The sequence below is a fragment of the Anabrus simplex genome, chromosome 13, assembly GCF_040414725.1.
Source record: "Anabrus simplex isolate iqAnaSimp1 chromosome 13, ASM4041472v1, whole genome shotgun sequence".
Taxonomy (NCBI): Eukaryota; Metazoa; Arthropoda; class Insecta; order Orthoptera; family Tettigoniidae; genus Anabrus; species Anabrus simplex.
In genome coordinates this window covers 6,192,334-6,201,551 of record NC_090277.1, presented here as the reverse complement: position 1 = coordinate 6,201,551, position 9,218 = coordinate 6,192,334, and positions in this window count along the sequence as shown.

The following is a 9,218-nucleotide window of genomic DNA, read 5'->3' as shown; positions in this document are numbered from 1 at the left end:
GAAGATAGTTTTAGTAATCATAATTACAAGTTCTCAATCACTATAAGCAACATTACACATAAATGTGTTATTGAATCATCATTTAAGATTGACTTCAAATCACAACCTGATTCGATTGGACCACTGCTTGGATTTTCATCGAGGGAGCTCCTACCGAACGTACGTTACGAGTCTGATCAACCTATAAAACTCTTCGATGATTATAATGTGAACATTACTTGTAAAATTATTACAGACTTCAATAGTAATCTACAACCTTCGCACGTCCTACACGACTTTATTGTTACAGAGGAACGTGGATATACTATTTGTGAGAAACCAGCAGTAGTTCTTTATCATCCTGTGTCTGTAAAACACATTAGCAACATTACTCTTAGACTTGTAAATAAACATAATCAGCTTATTCATTTGGATCAGCATGCGTACGTAGCTTACAAACTATATCTTAAACCAGTATGAAAACCATCTATAAAACACGGTGTACATTCCGAAGACATACTACATGTGTGCAGAGACTCATCGAGTTAACAGATACCCATAAGCAGATACTCCAAGATTTAGGATATACACTACTACAACAGAATGGAAGAAATGCTAGACATTACGAATACAGTAGAAAGTCGTGAAGGTGTAGTACGAAGTGAGCTTCATTCCTATCAACCTTTTACGTTTGGATTAAATAACAATGATGAAATTCATTTTATTATTAATCAACAAGATGTTTACACCTTACCACACGAAAGCTACCTCTATATTGAAGGACGACTAGAAAAGTCTGATGGAAGTGGACCAAGCACTTCACAACTAAACAACCATGCTCTAGCTTTTCTCTTTTCTGAAGCGCGATATGAAGTAAATAATGTTGAAATAGATCGAACGAAGATTGTTGGTATTACAAGTGCAATGAAACTCTACCCTTCTTTCTGTGATGAAGAAAGTAATCTTTTGCGGATGGCTGGATGGTGTCCAAAAGCTACTAACAACTGGATGATTAATGAGGATGAAACTTTTACGGGTATGTTATCACTGAAACATATTTTTGGATTCGCAGAAGACTTTACACGTATTATAATCAACGCAAAACAAGAGCTTATTCTAATCCGTGATCGAAGTGATTAGAATTCTCTTAAAGCAGTAGAAACACCAGTAGAATCGAAAATAACACTGCATCGTATACTGTGGCGGATTCCACATGTAACCTTATCTGATCGTGAAAAACTTCGATTGCTCAAGATAATAATAATAATAATAATCGTATGGCCTCAGCTACCGTGTGCAGACATTTCAATTTGACGCCATCTGGCTGTCTGCTCGTCAATTTCGACGTTCCGTTTTACTCTAGGCCCCCACTAGATGGCAGACCGAGAAAACCGAAACTCTCTTGGGCGTCTATGGCTGAGATTTAATGAATTTTGTCGGGTAAACACCAAATGTGTCACCAGAGATCTTTTACATGCCGACATCGTACGACATGGTGTGTCGAATGGACTTTTTTCCGCTCTTCAAAAATCCGACTACCTCTGCCGGGTTTGAACCCGCTATCGTGGGATCCGGAGGCCGACACTCTACCGCTGATCAAGATTGTAGAAAATGATACACCATTACCTATACGTTTTAGAAGTTAGGAGCTGCATGAATATCCTGTGTTACCACCTACAAACAAGCATAGCTGGGCTGTTAAAACATCACGTTTTATGAGAAGCCCTTGTACATTATTTTTGGATTTCAAACTAATTGTAAATTCAATCAGGAAAAAGATAGCTCACTGTTTGATCACTGTAAATTAAGACACGTTAGACTATATCTCAACGGAATTACGTATCCCTACGAAAACATAGACATTAACTTTGAGAAAAATAAGTTTGGGATGCTCTATGATATGTTTTGTAAATTTCAATCATCGTATTATCAGAAAGAAGATCGTCCGCTATTTACACCTCAAGAATTTAAAAATTGTAGTTATAGACTGCTCTTATCATGAAGAATCTATAAAAGAATCTCCAGTTGATATTCGTTTAGAATTTGAAACATCTGAAAACATTCCTGCTAACACAGCAGCCTATTGTCTTATTATTCATATGAGTGATGTTACTTACCATCCGCTAACGAATATTGTTACGAGACTATAAGTAAGAATAGATCTTTATCATTTTCATTAGTGTGTCCTTCGACATCGTACGCTATGGAACAAAACTGTAAATGTGCATGCTGTTTGCATGCTCATACGCAACATCTTATTTATCTTTCACGAGTGAGTGAGGCTATTAAGATGTTCTATAAACATAGATCGTCGATGCCGAAACATCTTATTCAATAATTACCACCAGGATTTTTATATACGTACGCTGCCTCTTACGTACATAATTTTTGGGACATCCTTCCTCTACACAGTAAGATGTCGATCGAAGTAGCATTATGCAGAACTTGTGAACGACATTACAAGCATCGAGGAGAAAATGGTGATGATGATTGGGATGGACGAAATCCGAGGATTGAACACTGTACACAGTGTATGAATGAACTTTCTCTAGTACCTCATGATGATGATGATGATTCCGAAAAGGAATAACAGTAAGGTAAGAAGTACATGATCTTCTCTGTAAAGCATAACATACTTAGTATAATATATTTCTAAATGCTTTGTTTAATTTGAATGTTGCAGGAGGCATTTCAGAAGCATACGTTGTTAAGAAGCACACCAACCTTGTCAGCAGCAAAAACGAACACTGTTGTAGTACATTTGTAAATAAATATTTGATCGCATTCAAAAAATGTTGTACTTATTGCATTGCTTTACACCGACTTACTCTTAAGAAAAACGATCAGGTCTAAACATGCACAATGACGTCATCACAATAGCACGTGCTTACTCTAGCATTCCCGATGCGTGATTAAACTTGTTCGAATTTACCGCCAACACATTTCAACTAAAGAGTGCAGCAGCGAGGTAAGCGATGTAAGATGGCGGTAGCTAAAGATAGCAGCACGGTGCTCTGTTGATTAAAGATGGTTGCTTGTCATAAATATTTTTTCAAATTATTCGCCACTACATAGAGTGCAGCACTGAGGTTTGCGATGCAAGATGGCGGGTGACAGCTCGTCAAATAGATTATTTTTCAAAGGTAAGTAGCTAAAGAGGGCAGCACTAAGGTTAGCAATGCAAGATGGTGGATGACAGCTGTGACGTAAAATTTACCCGCAAGATAGCACCACGATGCTCTTTTCATTAAAGATGGCAGCTTGTTAAATAGAATTTTTTCAAATTAACCGCCTCAAAGGTAAGTAGTTAAAGAGGGCAGCACTGTTCTCTCTGGATTAAAGATGGCTGCTTGTCGAAAAGAAATTTTCAAATTAACCGCCTCAAAGGTAAGTAACTAAAGAGGGCAGCACTGTTCTCGCTGGAATAAAGATGGCTGCTTGTCAAAAAAGAATTTTTCAAATTATCCGCCACCACAAAGTGGGCAGCACGGTGCTCTCTTGATTAAAGATGGTGGATGGCAGCTGAAGAGCACATAGAATTTGTTTCCAAACAAGAGTACGTGGAATTTGCCGCCACCACATTTCAACTAAAGAGTGCGGCACTGTTCTCTCTGGATTAAAGATGGTGGATGGCAGCTGTCAGAAAAGCACATGGGTTTGTTTCCAAACAAGAGCACGTGGAATTTGCCACCACCGCATTTCAACTAAAGATTGCAGCACTGTTCTCTCTGGATTAAAGATGGTGGATGACAGCTGTCAAAAAAAGCACATGGCTTTGTTTCCAAACAAGAGCACGTGGAATTTGCCGCCACCACATTTCAAACAAAAGATTGCAGCACTGTTCTCTCTGGATTAAAGATGGCGGATGACAGCTGTCAGAAAAGCATATAGGTTTGTAAAGCACGTGGAATTTACCGCCACCACATTTCAAAGGTAAGTAGCTAAAGAGGGCAGCACGGTGCTCAAAGATGGCTGCTGTCAAAAAGCATTTTAAAAATTATCCGCCACCACATTTCAACTAAAGAGGGTAGCACGGTGCTCTATGGATTAAAGATGGTGGATGACAGCTGCACGTGGATTTGTTTATCTCACGCTAGCGAGGTTAAGTTGGTAGCACTAAGGTTTAGGCCCGCCAAGATAGCAGCACTGCGAATGGCAGGTGACGAATTTACATCTACTACGATAAAGAGGGCAGCACAGTGCTCTGTAGTTTAAAGATGACGGATGACAGCGCTCAAAAAGCACGTGGCTTTGTTTATCTCGCGCTAGTGAGGTTAAGTTGGTACTACTGAGGTTTAGGCCCGTCAAGATGGCAGTACTGAGGTTAGCGATGCGTTGTTGTCTGTCAAAAAACACGTGGCTTTGTTTACCTCGCGCTAGTTAGGTTAAGTTGGCACTACTGAGGTTTAGGCCCGTCAAGATAGCAGCAGTGAGGTTAGCGATGCGTTGTTGTGGATGACAGCTGTCAAAAGCACGTGGCTTTGTTTACAAATTCAAATCTCGCGCCAAATTTCAATGTTCCCGCCAGAATTCAAATTTCCCACGGGAGGAGGCCGAAGAACTGTCCAATTATACTACTTGAATGTTTTCCTTTAGTATTTGTATTACCAGATAATTAAGTGTGAAACGGATGCTAAATGATTTATTTTGAGATATTGATTTTTCGACATATTATGTAGTTTTAGAGTTATTTAGATGTATCTGATTTCAAGTATTAGACGATTTAATTGTCGAGTAATACCTTGTCCCTCCAATTCCTAGGCCTTTTCTATTCCATCGTCGCCGTAAGACATATCTGTGTTGGTACGACGTAAAACAAATTAGCAAAAAATAGAAATGTATTGGTTCGACACAATTTTCGATTCTTTTTATATGTCATTTCCCCCATCGTTCCCCCACCCGGAAGGAGGCTAAAATTGGACATAACATATTTCCGGCGACTCACTATTCATCTCAGCGTCAGCGAAAATTATGGATTCAACACTATTTTGATGATTTCTGTATCTCACTCCCTCGCCCCCTACCCCGAAGGGTAGGTGGGGTGTCTAACTCTCACGTGGTTTGTCTACTGATACTAAAAATTCGGAGTGCAGCTATTCATCTCAGTGACCCCGAAAAATGTGGATTCGACATTATTTTCGACAATTTTTATGTATCATTACCCCCTCTGCCCCACCCCAGGGGAGCTGAATTTGGACATATAAAAAATCCGGAGTCTCACTATTCATCTCAACAACCACGAAAAGTCTGGATTCGACACTATTTTCTGTCATTTGTATATATCACTCCCCCCCTCGCCCCCCACCCCAGAAGGGGCTGAACATGGATTTTAAAAAATTCCGGAGTGCCAAAATTCACCTTGGCGACCCCGAAAATTTATTCGACACTATTTTCGATTAATTTTGTATAACGCTCCCCCGATCCCACCCCAAAGGTGGTTGAACATGGACTTTAAAAATATTCTGATTGTCACTGTTCATCTCAGTGACCACGAAAAGTATGGATTCGACACTATTTTGGAATATTTTATATATCAACCCCTCGCTCCCGCTCCCAATGGGTAAGTGGGGCGCCCTACCCCCAAGTGGTTAGTCAAAACAAATCCGGAGTGTAACCATTCACCTAAGCGACCCAGAAAGGGGTGTATTCGACGGTATTTTCGGTCAATTTGATATATCACTCCACCCTCGCCCCACACCAAAAATGATAAACTTGGACTTTAAAATCTTCCAGAGTGTCACTATTCATCTCAGCGACCACGAAAAGTATGGATTCGACACTTTTCCATATATTTCATATGTCTCCCCCCCGCCAAATGGGTACATGGTGGTGTCTTATCCCAACGCGGTTTGTCAAAAGAAATCCGGAGTGTCACTATTCATTTCAGCGACCCCGAAAAGGATGGATTCGACACTATATCCTATTACTTTGATGTATCTATCCTCCCTCGCCCCTTACAAAAGGGGGCTGAATTTGTACTTTGAAAAATTCCGGAGTATCACTATTCATCTCAGCGAATCCGAAAACGATGGATTCGACACTATTTTCGTATATTTTTATGTGACCCCTCGCCCCCCGCCCCGTCCCTATGGGTACATGAGGCGTCTTACCCCCACGCGGTTCGTCAAAAGAAATCCGGAGTGTCGCTATTCATCTCTGCGACACCGAAAAGGATGGATTCGACACTATTTTCGATTACTTTGATATATCACTCCCCCTCACCCCCACCCCAAACGGGCTGAATTTGGTCTTTGAAAAATTCGGGAGTGTCACTATTCATCGCAGTGACCCCAAAAGTCTGTATTCGACACCACTTTCGAATATTTTTAGATGATACCCCCTCGCCCCCCACCCGCCCCTAAGGGTATTCGGCGTGTTTTACCCCCAGGTGGTTTGTCTCCTGATACTAAGTCTTAAGTGTACCAAGTTTGGTGTAAATCGCTCCAGTGGTTTAGGAGGAGATGTAATACATACATACATACATACATACATACATACATACATACATACATACATACATACATACATACATACATACAAGCATATAATGACATTTATATAGATATAGATAGATAATTTCCTTGCACCCAATGCACATTAAATCACGCAGTTTGAAAAATAGGTTAGATTCCACACGTGTAGTTACTTTGGTAATGATCGAACATAACCAGTGGTTATTTGATAAGTTTCACCATTAACCAATGAGTTCCGGTAGTTCACATACACATATCTGCTCTTAACAACAAACATATTCTTCATATACTTCCAAAACTTTATCCAAGATAATTAATTTAATTTCACCCTACCTTCTGATTCTTGATCAAATCGGTCTCTTGTAAAATAGTAAATTACAATCTTAGCTTTAGTCGTAAGTATTTTGTTTTCAACGGTGAAGTAGTTCAAATTCATGCTTTACCCCAAACATCAAATTAACATGACCGAAAAGAAATAACGCAAGGCGGCAAAGGAGAACAAGGAAGTCACGAAATAGGCAAATGAGCAACAACATGACATCAATTACGATAAATTAGTTTTAACATAACTTTACGCAGTAATCAATTGACAATCGACTCATCGCCACAACACTCACCCACAGAACTAAGAAACACTTACGAAATCATGCACAGAGTCAAGGTAAAGGTAAGGCATCGCAAAATCTTCATTTAACAACTTCAAACAGAAATGATACAATAGAGCAAATCATTCAGGAACAGTTCACATAAGCAGGAAAATACTCTCCATACATTAGAATGCTCATTCAAGATGAGTGCATAACACGTTAAGGTGCAAAGGGCATAGAAATTTCCACCCACATGCAGACATAAACAAATACCTTGATACGATATCATCGTCACAGCACAGTGATACACTAGCTTAACAGGTAAGGAGAAGTACGCAAATTATAGTACACGAACAACAAATACAAGTACACCTAGCATAGAACAAGTGAGCACTGCAAAATAGATTAAAACACATAATATTAACATAGTTTCAAGAAACCAGAATTACAGTGAAAAGTCTAGATCGTTAGAGGTGAAGAACTACAAAACAGTGATCTTAACACTTTTCAAAAATCACAAGCTTTGCGACCATAAGCATTTAATAAATTTCAGTTTAGTTCTGGTCCCCCATCTCATATACATCATACACAACCAGACTGGACAAGAATGAAAAATAGGATAAGGTTATACCAAATAATCAGTGACGCAAAAAATTACGGTTTAGGAAAATGATCAAATATGGGCGAAGGTAATGTATGGCCCCCTTTATTCCCGGAAGGCTCAATGCTGTCTGGCTTTGCTTGCTTTTAAAAGGCAGGAAAGATACAAGGACTGACGACAATCACAAACACAACAGGCTTGATATTTATTTATAAACTAGCATACAAACACAAATTTAACAATCAAATCTTGATGGCTTTTACTCGAAAATTCTTCTCTGCAACTTGCCTGAGATATAACACCATCGTACTCCAAACCTTTCGAAGCTGAATTTTATCTGAAAAGTATAAAAAAATTGTTATTAGCCTACATCTGGCTTGAATAAAGAAAATAAATTATGTTGTGAGAATCTCCTCTTTATAATGGTGAAATTATTTACAAGTTATAAAGAAATTAAATGCCACTGAGATTTCATGGCTCGCAAACGATCCTATGACAACCTAGGCTATCCTAGATTATTTTATACTTTCATGATAAGATCTACACTCACATGAAAAAATTCACATTCTCTCAAGAAATTAATTAATTATGGCATCATTGATATCACAAAATCTGTCAGAAATATTTTAACAAAGTCGTCTTTCTCGTGGATAGTTTCCATTTACATTATTGCCTCTATCTAGTGTGAGTTCCACTGAACTATGCTTCGAAAATATGTATTATAAAAATTTTAATAATAATAATGTTTTAATGCAGCCACTGGCCATAAAACAAGAATACAATCATATATATACATCCATACCTGCTTAGTTCGTGCGGAACTCACTATCACTACCAGGCTTTCACAAATTCACTAATTGAGCACTTTCTCTCGGAGCATTCCTGTATATGATTTGACCACAGAGCTTGCACACACACTGATCACTTGGGTCATGGAATTTCTTCTCTGAGCACAACTTAAAATGGAAACCATGGACCGCCATTCTTGTAGCGATGTGGCGCAGCTGGTAATTTGTGCCCATCCACCTTCTGTCCATCATGGCTTCGGTAGTGTAGAAGGAATCCCAAATTTCCATTTTCTTGGCTTTCAGATCTTGTAGAAGCTTCTCGTATGCCGCATTAACTGGCAGTATCAGCTCGTTCCGAACGTCCTCTATCAGGTACGTTTCCCTCGTTAGCTCATATACCAACCGCGATCGGGTTGACTTCGTTACTCCCAGGACCCTTTTGAGGTAGCGAGCTTTGATTTTCTCCAGTTCCTCCAGTTGTTTATAAGTAAGGTACTCTCCTATGAGTTCGAGACCATATGTCAGCACCGGTATTGCCTTTGCCTTAAATAGCTGCATAGCTGTCTCTACTGCAATAAGGGTAATATTCCCTATATCGTTCATTGCTCTGATCGCAGCAACCATCCTGGATCTGATGTGAATTCGGAAGCAATGCCCACTTGTTTGCAGAGTTACCCCTAGATATTTGAAATGATTTACTCTTCTTAGACGCGATCCTCTACACATTATTTGGTCAGCCTCCGCGAATTTACCGCCCTTCCTGAAAATCATCATTTCTGTTTTGTCCTCG